Source organism: Papio anubis, chromosome 3 (assembly GCF_008728515.1).
Source record: "Papio anubis isolate 15944 chromosome 3, Panubis1.0, whole genome shotgun sequence".
Taxonomy (NCBI): domain Eukaryota; kingdom Metazoa; phylum Chordata; class Mammalia; order Primates; family Cercopithecidae; genus Papio; species Papio anubis.
Genome location: NC_044978.1, coordinates 156,882,443 through 156,903,513, shown reverse-complemented (window position 1 = coordinate 156,903,513; position 21,071 = coordinate 156,882,443). Strand labels below are relative to the sequence as shown.

The window sequence follows — 21,071 nt, the reverse complement described above, 5'->3', positions numbered from 1 at the left end:
ATTTGTTTCAAATTTCTTCAACAGATATTTTCATTTTAATCCAAGATTTACATAATCGAATGTAGTATTTGTTGATAATTTGCTTAACAATTTTGGGAATTCAGAATCATATATTTGAGGGAAGGACTTCCACGGCCTGTAATACCAAAAGAACATAGAAATCATATAACACGGAATGGTTTGATAAAAGTCAGATATAAAATGATGTGAATATAGTGTCTTTTAATTAATTGAAATATTCATCTCTGAGTGAATAATCTGCTAAGTTTTTTAACACTCTTCAGGAAAACCCTGACGCCATGGATTACCTGAGAAAAGTATGTCGTCATTAATTTTTCACTGTTATTCAGTAATCCCCTCTTTTTCATGATTTCAGTTACCCATGGTCAACTGCAGTCTAAATACATTAAGTGGAAAATTTGAAATAAACAATTCATAATTTGCAAAATGCACTCCATCTTGTGCTATTTCACTCCATTCCACCTGGGACATGAATTGTCCTTTTCGCCCGTTAGTTACCTAGTAGTCTTACCAGTTATCAAATTCACTGTTGCAATATCTTATTGCTTGTGTTCAAGTAACACTTTTTTTTTTTAACTTAATTTGACTTCAAAGTGCAAGAATAATGATGCTGGTATATTATCATTATTAATATTCAATTTTACTATAAAGTATTGCTGCTAATCTTTTAGTGTGCCTAATTTATAAATTAAATTTTAACATGGATATGTATGTACAGGAGAAAATATAGTATATATAGGGTTTGGTACTATCTGTGCTTTCAGGCGTTCATTGAGGGTCTTAAAATGTAAACCCCCCACAAATAAAGGGAAACTACTGTATTATAATTAAGTTGCAAATACTTGTCTTTAATATTATTTGTCTTTTAGACATTTCATTTTCTCTTTCATAACTGTATTATAATTTTGTTTTCTGATTTTTAATTTCCTCCATCAGATTTTCAAAGGTTTTTTTTTTTTTTGATGGAGTGTCAGTGGCACGATCTGAGCTCACTGCAACCTCCGCCTCCAGGCTTCAAGCTATTCTCCTGCCCCAGCCTCCTGAGTAGCTAGGACTACAGGTGTGTGCCACCATGTCCAGCTAATTTTTATATTTTTAGTAGAGACAGATTTCACCATACTGGCCAGGATGGTCTCGATCTCTTGACCTCGTGATCCACTCACCTCAGTCCCCCAAAGTGTTGGAATTACAGGTGTGAGCCACTGTGTCCGGCTGTGGTTTTTGTCTGTTTTACTGCTATTTTAAAGACACAAAATCTTTGAAAATCTGATGAAGAAAACTAGTATCATCTAAGCTTTTGACTTTTTTTTTCAGTCTATTCCATTAGTGTCAACTTATAGCTCTGTTTTTTGCTTCTCGCTTTTCACTATTGTCAACTTATAGCTCTACCTGTTTTTTGCTATTCACTTTAACATATTGTCTCATAACCTTTATAATTATATGATTGATATGTATTTTATCAAAGTATGTATTTCTATTCTCTTTTTTTAAATTCTAACTTTTCTGCAAAGTGCATTTCAGATCAATCATATTAATTTTGATAAGTTTGTCTTTATAAAAATGTTTATTTTGTTCATAAAAGTTCAACTTTTATGTTCTTTTGAGCAAGACTTTAACAGGAATAATGTTCATTAGTTTAATGTACCAAAAGATTTTCAGAGTTTTTTTCAGATTTCATTTTTTTTTCTGAGGAAATCATAAAATTATAGCAATTATTATAGCATGTAAGATAATTTGGATTGGCACTTTTGCAGATAAAAATATATGGTATACAATTAAAATTAAATTTCAGTAAAGGTACTTTTTAAGCTGATGTTCTACATGTTATATGACACGATTATGCTAAAAAGCCTTATTTTTCTGAAATTCTAATTGAACTAGATTTTCTATATTGGGCAACATTAATAACAATGTTTTTATAGTTAATTATGGGTAATTTTCTATCTGAATTTGTTATAAAAAGCAGAATGTACATCATTAAATTTTTCAGAAAGCACAATAAATAGCATTCCTTTTACATACCTGCTGTGAACAAATTGAAAAGTTACACAAAAGAGTCAGATAACGGTGAAAAATTAATTTTATCACAGATAAAAGCCAGACAAAATAACATCACTTAACATGAGAACCAAAATAATCATGCTGATTCCTTAGCCCTCCTGTCTGGCCCAGAGAATTGATTATTGAACAAACATTGCATCCTCAGATTCACTTTCTCAGATAACTACCTCATAATAATATGGTGCCAGAGAGAAAGAGAAAATATGCAAATTTTTACAATCATGGTATTTGACATGCAAGCAATGATTATTGGTTCATTAAGAATGTCATTCATCTCTCTGGGGGAAAGCACAAGGTATTTTAATATTTTAACAAGTCTAGAGTGTTTAATGAAAAAATATCTCAAGAGGAGGGAAAGCAGGATGGCCAAATAGAAGCCTCCACTGATCATTCTGCCTATAGGAACACCAAATTGAACAACTATCCACACACACACACACAAAAACTCTTTCATAAGAACCAAATATCAGCTTAGGTACTAGCTTAGCTACAGTGAGATCTTAGGGTTCCTGATTTCAAGGCTTTAGCTCTTAGATGGCATTTCTGGACATGCCCTGGCCCAGAAGGTAGCACACTGCACCAAAGGGAGAGTTCCAGACCTTCCAGAATTCACCACAAGCTGATAAAGGAACTCTTAGACCTTGAGTGAGTATCAGCAGTACCCAAGCAATACTTGCCCAGGATCTGGAGTGGGGAGTATTGTGGACATGGAGAGAGACTCTTCTGCTTGTAGAAAGGGTGAGGAAGAGTGGGAAACATTTAGTGGCTGAGCACAAGCTCAGCCACAGGAGAATAGGTACCATATAGATTCCCAAGATTTCTGACTCCAGGCCATACCTCCTGGATGGTATCTTGAAACCTGTCAAGGAGAGGGGAATCTCATCACTCTGAAGACAAGGACACAATCCTGGCTGGTTTCACCATCTGCTGGTTGTAAAGCCCTAAGGACTCAACAAAACATTTGTGGTAACTGGGCAGTAGTTACCACAGGACTTCGGTGAGATCCAGTGCTGTGCTGGCTTCAAGTCTGACCCAGCATAGTCTCAGTTGTGGTGGTCACAGAGCTGCTTCCATCTCCTCTCCCCCAATTTCAGGCAGCTCAGCACAGAGAGACTCCATTTGTTTGGAACAAAGTAAAGGAAAAAGCAAGAGTCTCTGATTGGTAATACAGGTACTTCTTTGAGATCTTATTCAAGGCAGTGCCTCTGTAACTCTGCAGGACTCACTACATTACTGGGTTTGAAGTGCCCCCTTAATGCAGATATAGCTGTAGTGACCAAAAACTTAGATCACAATACCTAAGTTTGTTTGAATACCTGAAAAGCAGTCCCAAGAAAGACAGGTACAAAAAAGCCAGACTGTGAAGGCTTACAATGAATACCTAACTCTTCAATGCTCAGACAGCGATGAACATCCACAGCATCAGGACCATCTGGGAAAATATGATCTCACAAAATGAACTAAATGAGGCACCAGTGACTAATTTTGGAGAGATGGAAATATCATTCCAAATATTTGGAGAGAGATTTCAGAGATAAAATTCAAAATGATTGTTTTGAAGAAGTATACAATAACATAGAAAAGGAATTCTGAATCTATTCAGATAAATTAAAGATACTAAAATATTTAAAAAGGATCAGGCAGAAATTCTGGAGTTGAAAAATGCAATTGTCTTACTGAAGAATGCATCAGAGACTCAACAGCAGAACTGAACAAGCAGAAGAACAAATTAGAGTGCTTGAATACAGGCAATTAGAAAACACACAGTCAGAGGAGACAAAAAATAAAAATGAATAAAGGATGCCTACAAAATCTATAAAACAGCCTCAAAAAGGCAAATCTAATAATTTTCAGTTATTGGCCTTAAAGAGGAGAGAGAGAGGTATAGAGGGTTTTGTTTTGTTTTGTTTTGTTTTGTTTTTAGGAATGATAATAGAGTACATCCCAAACCTATATCCCAAGTACAAGAATTATGGATTATCAGGTGAATTTAAGCCAAACAAGACTACCTCAAGACATTTATTAATCAAACTCACATAGATCAAGGATAAAGAAAGGATCCTAAAAACAGCAAAAATATAACAAATAACACACAATGGGGCTCTGATACATTTGGCCTCAAACTTCTCAGTGAAGTCCTTATAGGCCAGGAAATAATGAAATGAATATTAAAGTACTGAAGAAAAAGTAACTTGTATAATAGAATAGTCTTAATATAGCCAGCAAAAATATGCTTCAAACATGAAGGAGAAAAAAGATTTTCCCATACAAACAAAAACTGAGGGATTTCATCAAGACCAGATCTGTTCTACAAGAAATACTATAGGAAGTTCTTTGATCTGAGAGAAAGGAATGTTATTAAGCAATATGAAACCATCTGAAGGTACAAAACTCACTGGTAATAGTAAGTACACAGAAAAACTCAGAATATGATAACACAGTAATTGTGATATATAAACTACTTACAATTTTATTAGAAAGACTAAAAGATGGACTGATAAAAATATAACTACAATATGATGTCAACATATAGAAAGACAATAAGATATAAATAGAAATAGTGAAAAGTTAAAAGGTGGGGGGATTGGACAGGTGTCAGGGTTCAAGCCTATAATCCCTAGATCACCTAAGGCCAGGAGTTTGAGTCCAGCCTGACCAACATGATGAAACCTTGTCTCTACTAAAAATACAATAATGATGATGATGATGATGATAATAATAATAATTAACTGGATGTGGTGGCACACAGCTGTAATCCCAGCTACTTGGGAGGGTGAGGTAGCAGAATCACTTGGACCTGGGAGCCAATATTGTGCCACTGCACTCTAGCCTGAGTGACAGAGCAAGACTTCATCTCATAAGTAAATAAATAAACTAACTAAATAAATAAATATAAAAATAAAAAGTCGGGGGATGGACTTAAAGTGTTGTTAGTTTTCACTTGTTAGTTTGCTTGCTTGTGCAATCAGCGTTAGGATGTCATCAGTTTAAAATAAGGAGTTATAAGATATTATTTGCAAGCCTCAAAAAAACATACAACAGATAAACAAAGAATAAAAGACAAGAAATTAAGACATACTATCAGAGAAAATCATCTTCACTGAAAGGAAGGACAAAAGATAGAAAAGACAAATTTTAAAATGGCAAAAGTAAGTCCTCACTTATCAATGGCATTGAATATAAATGGACTGAACTCTCCAATCAAAAGATATAGAGTGACTGAATGGATTAAAAAGAAACACCCAACAATATGTTACCTACAAGAAACACACTTGAAGTATAAAGACATATATACATAGAAAATAAAGGGATGGAAAAATATATTTCATGGAAATGGAAACCAAGAAAAAAAAAAAAAGCGAGCAGGAGTAGCTATACTTACAGGAGACTACATAGATTTCAAGACAAAAACTACAAAAAGAGGCAAAGAAGGTCATTACCAATGATAAAGGTGTCAATTCAGCAAGAGAATGTAACAACTGTAAATATACATATGTACCTAACACTGGAGCACCCAGATATATAAAGCAAATACTATTAGAGCTCAAGAGAGAGATAGACCCTAATACAATAATAACTGGAAAATTCAATGCCCCATGTAAAAAATTCACACTGGAAGAAAATCAACAAATGAGACAGATTTAATTTGCACTATAGACCAAATGGACCTAATAGACATTTGTGGAACATGTCATCCAAAAGCTGCAGAATACACATTTGTCTCCTCACCAAATGAATCATATATTAAGCCACAAAACAAGTCTTAAAACCTTCAAAAAATTCAAATAATATCAACTGTCTTCTCTGACCACAACGGAAAAAAATTAGAAATCAGTAACGAGGAATTTTGGAAAATATACAAATACATGGAAATTAAACAATATGCTTATGAATAACCAGTGGGTCAATAAAGAAACTGAGAAGGAAATTAAAGTATATTTTGAACAAATATAATGGAAACAGAACACACCAACACCTATGGGATACAGTGAAGGCAGAACTAAGAGTAAAGTTTATAGCTATAAGCACCTACATCAAAAAAGTAGAAAACTTCAATTGAACAACTTTATGACACATTTTAAAGAATTAGAAAAGTAAGAACAAACTAAACCCAAAATTAGCAGAAGAAAATAAATAATAAAGATCAGAGCAGAAATAAATGAAATTGAAACAAAGAAAACAATACAAAATATCAATGAAGCGAAGTTATTTTGAAAAGATAAACAAAATAGAAAAACTTTTAGCCAGGCTAACTAAAAAATTAGTTAAAAATAAAAATTAAAATTAATAGAGACATTCAAATTAAAAAAAATGAGACATGAAAAATGATACATTACAATTGATACCATGGAAATTTAAAAAAAATTAAAATTTACCATGAGAAACTGTATGCAAATAAATTGGAAAACCTAGAATAATTAAATTTCTAGACACATAGAAACTGACTAAGATTGAACCATGAAGAAACTCAAACCTTAACAGACCAATAACAAGTAATAAGATTGAAATCATAAGAAGAAGTCTTGCAGCAAAAATAGAAAGCTCTGGACCCCATGGCTTCACTGTTGAATTTTACCAAACATTGAAAGAAGAACTAATAGCAATCCTACTCAAAGTATTACCAAAAAATAAATGAGGAAATACTTCCAAATTCATTCTACAAGGCCAGTATTTCTCTGATACTAAAACCAGACAAAGACATATCAAAAGAAAAGAAAAGAAAAGAAAAGAAAACTACAGGCCAATATCCCTGATGAGCATTGTTGGAAAAATTCTTAAAATATTAGCAAATGGAATTCAACAAAACATTAGAAATTCACTCATCATAACCAAGTGGAATTTATCTCAGGGATACAAGGATAATTCAACATATGCAAGCAAATCAATGTGATATCAACAGAATGAAGAACAAAATCCCTGTCATCATTTCAATTGATTTTAAAGAATTAGAAAATCAAGAACAAACCACTGTACAGTTTCAAAATCATTGTACAGTTTCCAAAACTTCTCTTGCTTTTCAAATGCTAAAAAGCATTTGATAAAATTCAACATCCCTTTATGATTAAAAAAAATCCTCAGAAAAACGGGGTGTAGAAGGAAGATACCTCAGCACGATAAAAGCCAAATGCAACAGACAAACAGCTGATATCATAATGAAAAGAGAAAATTTGAAAGTCTCTCCTCTAAGATCTGAAACACAATAAGGATACCAAATTTCACCACTGTTATTTGACATAAAACTAGAAGTGCTAGCTAAAGCAATCAGATAGATAAAAAGAAATAAAGGGAATCAATTGAAAATGAAGCAGTAAAATTATGCTTGTTTGCAGATGCCATGATCTTATATTTAGAAAAACCTAAAGACTTGATCGAAAAACTATCAGAGCTGATTAATAAATTCAGTAAAGTTGCTGGATTCTAAATTAATATACAAAATTCATAGCACTTCTATATGCCAACATTGGAAAATCTGAAAAAATGTTAAAAAGTAATGCCATTCACAATAGGTACAAGTGAAATAAAATGCCTAGTAATTAACCAAAGAAATGAAATGAAAGATCTCTACAATGGAAAATATAAAACCTCAATGAAATAAGTTGAAGAGGACACCAAAAAAATGGAAAGACCTGTCATGGTCACAGATTGGAAAAATCAAGATTGTTAAAATGTCAATACTACACAAAACAATCTACTTTTTAAATGTAATCCTTATAAAAAATACCAATAATATCATTCACAGAAATAGAAAAAACAATTCTGAAATTTATATGGATCCACAAGAAACCCAGAGTGACCAAAGCTATCCTGAGCAAAAAGCACAAAAGTAGAGGAATTTCATTACCTGACTTCAAATTTACTACAGGGCTCTAGTAACCAGAACAACATGATATTGGCATAAAAACAGACCCAGACCAGTTGAATAGAATGAAGAACCCAGAAAAAGAAAAACACATATGTCTAATGTGAACTTATTTTCAGTAAAGTTTCCAAGAATACACATTGGAGAAAGAACAGTGTCTTCAATAAATGGTGCTGGAAAAACTGGGTGTCCCTATGCAAAAGAATGAGACTAAATCTCTGTCTCTTTTCATATGCAAAAATCTAGTCAAAAATAGATAAAAGATTTACATCTAAGACATCAACTATGAAACTACTAAAAAAATGCTTTGGGGAAAATCTTCAGGACACTGAACAGAGCAAAGATTTCTTGAGCAATATCCCATAAGCAGAGGCAACAAAGCAAAAATGGAAAAAAATGGATCACTTCTCATTAAAAAGCTTCTGCACAGGATCAGAAACAATCAACAAAGGAAACAGTCAACTCACAGAATGGGGGAACATATTTGCAAACTACCCATATGACATGGGATTCATAACCAGAATATATAAGGAACTCAAAGAATTCTATCGGAAAAGTTTAATCATTCTGTCAAAAAATGGGCAATTGATTTGAATAAATGTTTCTCAAAAGAAGATATATAAATGCCAAACAGTCATATGAAAACGTAGTCACATTATTGGTCATCAGGAAAATGCAAATCAAAACTAAAATTATGTATTATCTTACTCAAATTAAAATGACTTTTATCCAAATACTGGTGAGTACATGAATAAAAGGCAACAGTTGTACACTTTTAGTGGGAATGTAAATTATTAAACCCACTATGGAAAACTGTTTGGAGGTTCTTCAAAAAAGCAAAAATAAAACTACCATATGATCCAGCAGTCCCACTGCTAGGTATATGCCCAAAGAAAACAATTCAGATTATTGAAGAGATATCTACACTCTCATATTTACTTCAGTGCTATTCACCATAGCCAAGATTTGAAAGACACTTAAGTGTCCATCATCAGGCAAATGGATAAAGAAAATGTGGTACATATGCACAATGGAGTACTACTGAGCCATAAAAATAATGAGATTCTGTTATTTGCAACAACATGGATGAAACTGGAAGTAATTATGTTAAGTGCAATAAGCCAATACAGAAAGGCAAACTTTCCATGTTCTCACTTATGTGTGGGAGCTCAAAATTATACAATTGAATTAATGGAGATAAAAGGAGCATGAGGATTACCAGAAGCTGAGAAGGGTATTGGGTTTGGGGAGTAGAATTGGTTAAGGGATACTAAAATACAATTAGATGTAATAAATAATAATTCATTGTTCACTTAAAAATAACTTAAAAAGTATAATTAGATTGTTTGTAACATGGTTGAGTTGATGGATACCTCATTTACCCTGATGTGATTATTACACATTGTATGCTTGTAACAAAATATGACATGGAATCTATAAATATATACAATTACTGTGTACCTAAAACAATTAGAAATAAATAACTAATAAAAAGTATTTCTGCAAGGAAGCCTTAGATATGGTTATCTTGAGAGCTATATATTAACTCAAAAATATTCTGGCAAAAATATTCACTTTTCCGACAAATATTTACCTTCATCTTCTTCATTTAAAGATGATATTCCCCTATTTACCCAAAATGATAATTTTAATTTTATTAACATGTGTGTTGACAAAATATAGAGGTCCTAGAAACTTAAAAGAGTGGAAAACTCATTAGTAGCTTTGTGGTATATTCTATCAATTCAAACATCTTTGATGTTTTTCTTTATACTTTTGTCTATTTTACTTCTGAAATATTGTTAATTTGAATAGCAAGGTTCTTTTAAAAAATTGTATCAATTTAGAGAATACAAGTACAGTTTTATTACGTGAATATATTCCCTAGTGGTGGAGTCTGGGCTTTTAGTGTAATAAGAATTTTATATAATAGAGTTTATTAAAAGATTTATAAGATTGGTCAAGAAACTATAAATTAGTATAAAAATATGTTTACCGTGCTCCAGCAAGTTACTTGCATTACATATAACAGGAAAATCATCAAAAGTATTTTTGGAACCATTCTACTCTCCACTTATATGACGTAAACTTTTTTCGATTTGACATATAAGTGAGATTATGTGGTATTTATTTACTATGCCTGGTTTCTGTCACTTAACATAATGCCCTCAAAGTTTATCCATGTTGTTCATGTTGGCATAATTAACAGAATTTTCCTCTTTTTAAAGACTGAATGGCATTTCATTGTGTATATATGCCATATTTTATTTATGAATTCATCAGTTGATGGACAATTTGATTGAGTCCATATTTTAGCTACTCTGAATAATGCTACAATGAGCATGAATGTGCAGATATCTCTTAGACATGCTGATTTCATTTTCTCTGGATATATACCCAGCAGTGGGATTGCTAAATCATATGGTAGTTTTACATGTATTTTTTGAGGGCCCCCCATTCTGTTTTCCATAGTGGCTGTACTAAGTTATATTCCTATCAACAGTATGTAACGGTTCCCTTTTCTCCATATCCTCTCCAACACTTATGTTTTGTCTTTTTAGTAATAGACATTCCAACAGGTGTTAGGTGATATTTCATTGTGGTTTTAATTTGAACTTCCCTGATAATTAGTGAAAGTGAGCATTTTTATGTACACTTTCTGGCTATTTGTATGTCTTCTTTTGAAAAAATGTTTATTCAGATTCTGTGCCCGGGTTTTAACAAGATTTTTAAAATAATGAGTTGTTTGAGTTCCTTACATATTTTTCAGATTAACTCTTTGTATAGTTTGCAAATGTATTTTCCCATTCCTTACGTTGTCACTTCACTCTGTCACTATTTTTCTTGGCTGTGCAGGAGCTTCGTAGTTTGATGTATTACTGTGCCAACATGAACAACATAGATGAACCTGGAGGGCATTATGTTAAGTGACAGAAACCAGGCACAGAAAAACAAACACCACATAACCTCACTTAAATGTCAAATCTAAAAAAGTTAAACTCACACAAGTAGAGAGTAGAATGGTTTCTATTATATGTAACATATGTACTTGTATATATAAATATATACAAATTATATATACGTAAATATATAAATATACATTTAAATATACAAGTATATATGCATATATATATATGTATATTTGCCTGAGCTTTTCCATTGAAATCCCTAAAATTCAGTGTACAGATCAAAAACATGAAGCTTGTTGTGAAAATGTCTTCTGAGTACCTGACTGTAAACTGAGAACTCAGTGAATGGAGAAAACATCTTAGTGCCAAGATAAGTGCTATTGCCTGGAATATCCTCCCTCCTTTTGGGATTGTTGACCAGAATATAGGAAACTTAAACACTCCCTTTAATCAGAGAATAAATAAATTAATAAAAAACCATATGGCTTAACATGCCATCAGTAATTTTCCCCCCTCCTTTTTCTTCTCATGCCAAAAATAGTAGACAGCCATGCATTGCACATACTGGCAATCAAGCACTATATAACCATGTTTCAGTCAATGATGGACTGAATGATTATGGTTCCATAACATTATAATTATAAAATTATATAAATTCATATAAAATTATAAAATCATATAAAATATTATTATGGTTCCATATTATAATATTCTACTTTTACTATGCCACTTATATGTTTAGATATGTTTAGATACACAAATGCCATGTGTTATAATTTCCTACAGTTTTCACTACAGTAACATGCTGTACAGTTTTATAGCCTAGGAGCAAATGATCTATGCCACATAGCCCAGGAGTATACTAGGCTACAGTATCTATGTTTAACACTCTCTGATGTTTGCACAACAATGAATTTGCCTAATGATACATTTATCAGAATTTTTTCCAGTCGCTAAGCTATGCATTACTTTATACTATGAAGTTATAATAACCAAAACAGCACGGTACTGGCATAAAAGCAAACACAGAGACCTATGGAACAGAACAGAAAACCCATACATAAACCTACTGTTTTCTTTTAGCTGTACCTCTTTGCATTTTATTTAGTGATTATTATAGCTATTACAGTAACAGTATTCCATAGTCTGTATAAAGAAGATGTTGTGCCACTTTAGATAGCATCATGAAAGCTTACAATTTAGTATGCCCATTAATCCATTCTCAGTCTTTTATGCTAAAATCGTCATATGTATAAAATTACACAAGACAGTATTGTAACTTTCCTTTAAACAGTCATAGGAATTTTTAGAGATTTTGAGCTAGAAAACATTTTAGACGTATCCAGACTGTGTGGGTTCATTTGGTCTGCTATGACAGTGTACCACAGACTGTGTAATTTGTGAACAATAGACATGTATTTCTCATGGTTATGGAAGCTGAAAATTCAAGGTCAAAGTGTGAGCAGGTTGCACGTCTAGTGAAGTCCTTTTTCTACATTCTTACAGGGTGAAAGAAATAGAAGGGGAAGGAAAATGGGCGTAAAGCTGTGTTCTCACATGGTGTAAGAGCAGAAGTTAGAAAATCCCATCTTTCAAGTCATTTTATATGGCCACTAATCCCATCCAGAAGAGGTCCACCTTCTTGACTTAATCATTTCTTAAAGGCCACATCTTTTAATATTATCATATTTTCACTAAGTTCAAATACAAGAATTTTGGAAAATACAGTCAAACTGTAGCAGAGATATTTATTATTTCCAATATTTAGATTTCTTCCTGAGGATGTGAGTTTTAAACTGCTAGTATTTCCCTTCAGCTTGAAGAAGTTCATTTGGCATTTGTTGCAGTGTGTGTCTCTTGGCAAAGAACTCTCAGTTTTCTTTTATCTGAAAATGTTTTTATGTTATTTTGTCTAAATGTTTTTGTTTTGTTCTAGTTTATTTTGAAAATATTTCTTTTATTCTGTAATAAAAGTTTTAGCGGTTTGAATAATTATTTTAGCTGTTTGAAGATATTTAACTATTATATGGCCTAAAGTTTTAATTTTTCTGATTAGTGGTCAGTTTTCTTTCTGTGTTAGAAGTTGATTCATTGTTTGTTTGGTTTGCTTACTTTGGTTACTTTCAATTTTCCTCTAACCTTTTTTATTGGTAATTTGTTGATGAAGTACCTTGCCATGATTTTCTCTTATTTATCCTGCTTGAGGTTTGCTTTTCTTCATAAATCTATACATTTATATAGCTTACCAACTTAGGAGAAATTGTGATAACTATTATTAGAAATATTTCTACTGCTTGTTTTCTGTATCCTTCTTTTTAGGACTCCAGTTAAACATATGCTAGATATTTTGATAACGACATATTAATTTCTGTGTTAATCTTTAATTTTCTCATCTTTTCTACTTAATTCTTCAGATTAGATGCTATGGAAATATCTATTTTTAAGTTAATTGACTCTCCTCTTTCATGTCAGTCCTGCTTTTAATCTATCTAGTAGTTTTATTTAATGTCAGATATTATATTTTCAGTTGTACAATTTACATGTGATTATGTTTTAGCATTTGTACTACTGCTGAAATTTTCTATTCTTTTTTCATTATGATTATATTTTTGTATGTCATTGAGCATAGCTATAAACAAATGCACCAAAATTATTTGTCTGCTAATCCCAACAGTTAAGTCACTATAGGGTGACTATTGTTCTTTCTCTTGAGAATGGGTTATAGTTTCTTAATTTTTTTATGTCAAGTCACTTGGGAATATATCCTGGCCATTTAAAACATAATATTGTGTATATTCTGGATTTTGTTACAGTCTTCTGAAGGTTTCTTTTTTATTGCTTTTCTTTCTGTTGTTGTCATGACTGGTAGTTAACTTGATTGGACTCCAACTATAACTTATTTCTCTTGGGCAGCAGCTGACCTTTCAGCTTAGATATTTTATCCTTAACTTGGTTATCTAAGTGCTGATTTGGCCCCATACACAATTAATTTAGCAATTGGCCAGCAATGGAAGCAGAGTTTGTACATAGAATTTGAAATTTCCTCTATGATTCTCCCTTTATTACTAGTGGCTCTGGTTACCCCAAACTTTTGTTCTCTGGCACTTTAGGCCAAAAACACAGAAAGCTTTCTATTGGAGCTTTGTCTGCTTCTCATGGGAAAGACCATCTTGCCTTCAAGCTAGAAGCCACTTAAAAGAGTAACCAGACAATGCCATTTCCTTTCACAACATGTTATCCTCACTTTAGAAATTGCCTGAGTGATGTATTAATTTTCTCATTCTTGTTTCTCAGACTTATAGCTATTATTTTTAGGAGGGTCAGTTTGCTAGAAGTTTACTCAGTCATAACTGGAAGCAAAACTTGGTTCACTTCCTTTGAAAATAGTTTATTCTTGCTGGGCTGTCTCTTTGTTAAAATTAGAACACAGGTTGCCACTGTATGTATAGGTATTTAATTACAAAGGACACTGGCTGCATCTGAAAGCCATGAAATCTTTGTCCTATAATGCTTAGAAGTAAAGTCCTTATAGGAGATACCTGAAACACTTATATATTGAATGTAATAATATAAAGAACAAAACCAGATATTACATGATAATCAGGTGAAGACAAAATTGGAGCAGGTCAACTTATAATACAGATGTTGAGGGTAGCAGAAAACTTCAAAGTAACTATAAAATTATAAAGAAAATATAGAGACAATAATGAAATAAACGGTGAAACAATTTCAATGGAGATTATAATTTAACATGAAATAATAAAATGGCCATTGAAGAAGATAAAAACTGTAATTTTTAAAATTAAGAATTCCTTCAATAGGTTTAACAACAGACAGACATAGTAAAGTACAGGGTTGTGACATCAGAGGCAGGTAAGTTTAAAAATACCCAACCAGAAGCATAGAGAAGAATAAAATAAGAGAACGACAACAACAAAAATGTTGTGCAAAACAAAGTAATATTGCCCAGCCTATCTGAAAATGGACTCACAGAAGACGAAGAAGGGAATCTGAGATGAAGAATGGCATATGAAAAGTTTCTTAGGGAGAACGTTGCAAATCATTACATGTGAGAAAGGGGGAACATATTTGGCAAATGGGAGGTTAAACTGAGATTCCTTTGTAGCAAAGGCCTCAGATAATCTCGAAAGGAACATAGAACTTTATAATCACCTTGACTGAGCTAAAGATCCAGATTCATTGAACAGCTATTGTCTGTAGGCTATACCTGGGGGGAGGATGGAACCTTAACAAAGGAAAATCTCGTTTGCTAGGAACAATTCCTAGATGAAGATTAAGCTGTAAGTCATCATTTGGTATCCAAAGGATGCTCCCAGCATCTCCAGCAATGAGGGTGAAGGACAGATTTGAACATCTCAGCAAAACATAGACTAGTATATAATCTTTGTGAGATACAGCACAAATCAATTTTATTTGCTGTTGCAGCTGGAGTGGGAGAGGACAATTCTAGAGCCTGTCTTACTTCAATACATTTTACATCACAGGCCAAGAAACTAATGCAAATTTTCTACCAAGTACCAAATACATCCAATCAAATAAATATTCAGAATGAAGAAAATCATTGCCATATTGGCCATTGACCCAGAGGATCTGTTGCAAGCCAAATGTTGGTGAGTATTTTTTTATTACCTTACAGCACCTCCTCCTCTCCCACTACCCACCCCAATCTAACATGAGAGTCATAATGACACTTTAGGTACGCTGATATCAGTAACTCAGATCCCATTTCATCAAACTATCTGGGCATTGCTCTTTACCCTGCATTTGGTTACCTTAATAAATGGCTATAGACTTGTTTAAGTAGACTGGGAAAATCATCCAGGTATACATGTATTTGGGCAATTCAAGGTACATCTTCTCAGAGACTTGATTTCTTCTTCAGTCGATGGATTCTGAGACTGATAACTGAATCAATTCTGGGAACTGGACAAGATAGTTTAGCGTGTAATAGGACACCTTTTTTCATCATCCTTATAGTTCATCCTTAATATGTTGTGATTCTTTTTCATCAGCCTTTGTGGGCTGCCTATTCATTTGGCATCTAGTTATATTGTGTTCTGTTTACCATCTCCAAGTCTCTTTGCAGGTTAGGACTCTTTGGCTGCAAATTCAATCTTTCTGTTTATTAAATAAGTTGTGTAATTGTGGTTAATTGCCACCACCTCGACTTTTATTAATTTAGGATCCTATTAGCTCCATTGCTGTTAGGAGCCCAGATTTGTAATGATGTTTCCTACCATCAGCCCTGGCTAACAGGGGAGAACCACCACTGTCTCATTAATGCTGATCTCTTTCTCAAGCAGTGCATTTCATTTCACTTCTATCTGGTCCCTTCCACTGAACACGGACAACTGAAGGATATTTATACCTTTCATATCATATAGCCAGTTATCCAAAGCTTTTGTCCCTTGTTACCTTCTTTGATAGCAGTCCTTGTATTTAATATCACTCACACATTCTTTGCTTTCTCCAAAATTCCAAGTATATATTAGCAACACCTTAACAAGGTGTCTCCGAGTTTTCACCAAGCTGTTAAATCTGACAGAGGAGATAGAGTTCCATTATTTCTAATTCTTCTTTATCAAACTTTATGTTTCCCCATCCACTCTTGATTCAACACACTCAGAAACAAAGATCATACATATTTGTCCAGCTCCTCTCTGCTAGGTCCTGCAGTTCCTTTCAGATATAGCCCAACTTATAAATAACTGGGTTGATTTATAACTTGACCCTGGTTTGATTTCCAGGGGGATACATGAACACAATTTTCAGTGTAGGCCTCCCTTAAAAATAAGAGACATTATTATCCTTAGCAAACTAACACAGGAACAGAAAACCAAAAGTTGCATGTTCTCACTTATAAGTGAGAGCTGAATGATGAGAACACTTGGAAACTGAAAGGGAACAACAGATACTGGGGTGTACCTGAGGGTGGTGGTTAGGAGAGAGAGAAAATCAGGAAAAATAAATAATGGATACTAGTCCTAATACCTGGGTAATAAAGTAATCTGTACAAGAAATTCCCATGATGTGAGTTCACCTATGTAACAAACCTGCACATGGACCCCTAAATTTAAAACAGAAGTGGAATAAAAAAACTCAGACACTCTGGGAGGCCGAGGCAGGTGGATCACAAGGTCAGGAGATCGAGACCATCCTGGCTAACACGGTGAAACCCCGTCTCTGCTAAAAATACAAAAAATTAGCAGGGTGTGGTGGCGGGCGCCTGTAGTCCCAGCTACTCGGGAGGCTGAGACAGGAGAATGGCGTGAACCCGGGAGGTGGAGCTTGCAGTGTCCCGAGATGGTGCCACTGCACTCCAGCCTGGGCAATGAGCAAGACTCCATCTCAAAAAAAAAAAAAAAAAAAAACTCAGAGCCTTCTACATCATCCTCAGTGAAGGGAAGATAGTTATCCTTTAAGAAGAAAAATGTGAAGCCACAGGTCTCAGAGGAATCTGACATTTTGAAGTATTTAAGTGCATCTATCCAGATGTACAAATTTCCAGTCTCAGCAACCCTTCTCAAAAAGGTCGCCAATCTCGGCATATCAGAATTTCTTGGGTTTTGAATGTAAACATTTATAGAGCTAGGACATGCTTATGAGTAAGTTTTACGTTTTTTCTGCTCACAGACTGTAGAAGATGAGTTTCTCCTTACATACTGCCAAAGAGGCCTAATTACACGTATCACCTTAAGTTGGTGGTTAATCATACTAATCACCTCATTTGTTTTTTTTTTTCCTTTTTTTCCTTCAAGTTCTAGGCCATACAACAAAGTAAGAAAATAATTAAAGATATTCTTTTGTGGTCGTTTTATGTCAAGCCTCTGAGAGTTTCAAGAAAAGCTATAATGTAAGTACTAAGGTATTATAAGGAATTTGCATAAACTTAGATACATAAAGACTAAGCAAGATATTAGAAATTAGGGGAGAAATAGCAATATAATAAAAAGATTAGTATTTCATAACCATGGCAAATTTATTCCAGTGATGTAAGACTAGTTTAACATTTAAAAATAAATCACTTTAATTCACTACATTAACAGAATAATGCAGATAAAAAAAGATTTTGTTAAAACTTGATATGTCCTATTGGCAAAAACACTCAACAAATACACAAAGAATGGTAATTTCTTAAAGTAAAGATATCTATACAAATTAACATATAATTATTGTATTTTATAGTTAACTATTTAGTTATTTCAACTATTTGGAAATAAGAAAAATATTTTCACTCCCACTACAGGTGGTCAACATTGTACTAAAAAATCTGATACAAAACAATAAGACAACTTCCCCACTCTCTTCCTCCTTCAAATAAAGAGATTCGATGAAAATGGTAGAACTATCTTCACTCATAAATCGTGCAACTGTGTATATGGAAAATTTATACAAACATACTATACATTATACAAACATACTATAACAATTAATATGTATATTTAGCAATGTCATTTGTTAAAAGATCAACAGATAAGTATCGATTTAACCCACAAATACTTGCAATAAACAAATATTGAAAATTGAATTTTTAAATACCACTTTCAACAGTACCCAAAACAATGAATAAGTAGAAACAAAGTCTAAGAAAAATATGGAATAACTACATTGAAAATAGAACATATTACTTAGAGAAATTAAAGATGACCTAGGTTAATAGAGAGATATGCCATGTTCATTAATATGAAGACTATATTGTTGAGTAAATTGCTTCATATAATTGATAGAATCCTAGTCAAGAACTCCAAATATTTTAGTAGAAATTTAAAATGGATATCTAAAATTCATATGAAATCAAATAGGATATATATTAATTGTTGGGAGCAAGTCCCCCAAAATCTGGCCATAAACTAGCGCCAAAACTGGCCATAAACAAAATCTCTGCAGCACTGTGACATGTCCATAACGGCCCTACGCCCAAGCCGGAAGGTTGTGGGTTTAGGGGAATGAGGGCAAGGAACACCTGGCCCACCCAGGGTGGAAAACTGCTTAGAGGTATTCTTAAGCCACAAACAATTATCATGAGCGAACTGTGTCTTAAGGGCGTGTTCCTGCCGCAATTAATTCAGCCCATCCCTTCGTTTCCCATAAAGGATACTTTTAGTTAATTTAATATCTGTAGAAACAATGCTAATAATTAGTTTGCTGTTAATAAATATGTGGGTAAATCTCTGTTAGGGGCTCTCAGCTCTGAAGGCTGTGAGACCCCTGATTCCCCACTTCACACCTCTATATTTCTGTGTGTGTGTCTTTAATTCTCCTAGCGCCGCTGGGTTAGGGTCTCTCCAACTGAGCTGATCTCGGCATTAATCAAGATAATCTGGAAGAAAAAGAACAAATTTGGAGGTCATGCATTAAGTTTTAAAATGTATTACAATGTAATTTGATGACAGCGTGTTATAGGAATAATGAAAGCAAACATACCAGTACAACACAATAAAGAGTCAATGAGTACAAATACACATATGTGTAAACTTGCTATATGAAAAACACATCAGTGCAATTTCATGAGTGGAGAATGTTTTTGTTTTCGTTTTTAATAAATTGTGCTAGACAGATTTGCTAGATCAATCTGGTTTTGTTACAGCAAAAACAAAAACGTGTAAGTTTTAAGCCAAAAACACAAATGTTTTAAATCATAAAGCTAATTGAAAAGTAAAAGCTTCTTCAATTTCAAAGCTTCGAGAAGAAATGAAAATTCTTCTGGGAGAAAACTGAAATATTTGAGTAGGTAAAGATTTTTTAAATGGGACTTAAAACCATTCATCACAAAATGAAATAAAGATCTTCAGTTTGATATTTTTGTAGTAATAAAAGAGAACACAAAGAATAGTACTTACACAAATAGATGTTGCGTTGAAGACATTGCCACAGAGCAGGGCCTTAGGGTTTGATGCTTCCAAAAAGAGTGGGGGGAAAAAAGGAATAAACCAGTCAAACCATCTTTCCACTATGGAAGAAAGTCACTTTATCACTAAGTGTTGGGAAAGGAAAAGAACTTTTCCCTGGGAAGGTGTGGTGACAAATTCAACCTCACTCAGATTTGAGACCTCTGATTTTATCCAATAATGTAGTGACATTGTATTTTAAACGTTTTACTCTTGATGATCCTTTTAGAGTCAATATAAAAGTTCAAAAAATTATTAGTTGTACTTCTGTGCATATTACCTGCTTTTATAAAACAACTATTATGGCCCATAAGCATTAAGATTCGGTCATTTATTTTTTAGAATTCTCTGCTATAAACTGTAAGTTGCTTAAGAGCAGGGATCATTTCTTAACTAAGCTTTTAATCTCCTTATCGCCAAGCAGAATGACTGGCAGATCAGTGATGAGTAATGATTTAATAAAAGTTACAGGAAACTAAGAGTTAAAACCTGGAATGTCACTTAAAATGCTATTAGAATGAGAAATCTTTATGGCATTTTATTTCTTGTCTAAATTAGCAGTGTTTTTGTAGTCAGGGAATTTAAGAAAAGAAGAAGAAACAATACATTATATCAAATGCGGGAAAATTCTATTCTATTTTATGGAACAGCCTGTCCAAATTTACAAACAGAAGGCTATTGTAGCTTCTGGAGACATAAAAATCAGTCAACATTGTTAACTATCCTACTGAATTATTCTATTGAATTATTTAGAAATGTTACCAATTTCTCAGAAAACAAATAAGAAAAGTATACTTAAATTATAATTTTAAAAAATTTCCCACAATTAACACAATCTGAAACATAAAAATAAATCTCTTCAAAACATATAAACAGTAGACTGTAGAAAATGAATTTTTTTTCAAGTAAAAAATCTTTCATATACATGGACGGCCTATAGAATAAGCCCAGTTACATCTATTTTATATTTCAGTTTACATATAGCAACATTTGCATTTTGGGGTTCACAGTTTTTGGAGTTCTGAGAAATACGTAGAAGTATGTAATCAGACTGGGTGCAATGGCTAACGCCTGTAATCTCAGCACTCTGGGAGGCTGAGGTGGGTGGATCACCTGAAGTCAGGAGTTCGAGACAAGTCAGGCCACCATGGTAAAACCCTGTCTCTACTAAAAATACAAAAATGGTCAGGCATGGTGGCGGGCACTTGTACTCCCAGGTACTCAAAAGACTGAGGCAGGAGAATTGCTTGAACCTGGGAGGCTGAGTGAACCAAGATCACACCATTGCACTGTAGCCTGGGTGACAGAGGA

At 33.4% G+C, this 21,071-nt stretch overlaps 1 long non-coding RNA gene across 1 annotated transcript in view; it reads left to right on the top strand.

Annotated features, from left to right (window-relative positions):
• The first annotated feature begins 12,650 nt into the window (after window positions 1-12,650).
• Window positions 12,651-21,071, top strand: part of LOC108585901 — a 33,336-nt gene continuing 24,915 nt past the window's right edge. The window contains exons 1-2 of the long non-coding RNA XR_002521991.2: window positions 12,651-15,482; window positions 17,631-17,725. This is a non-coding gene — a long non-coding RNA (uncharacterized LOC108585901). The remainder of the gene's footprint in view (window positions 15,483-17,630; window positions 17,726-21,071) is intronic.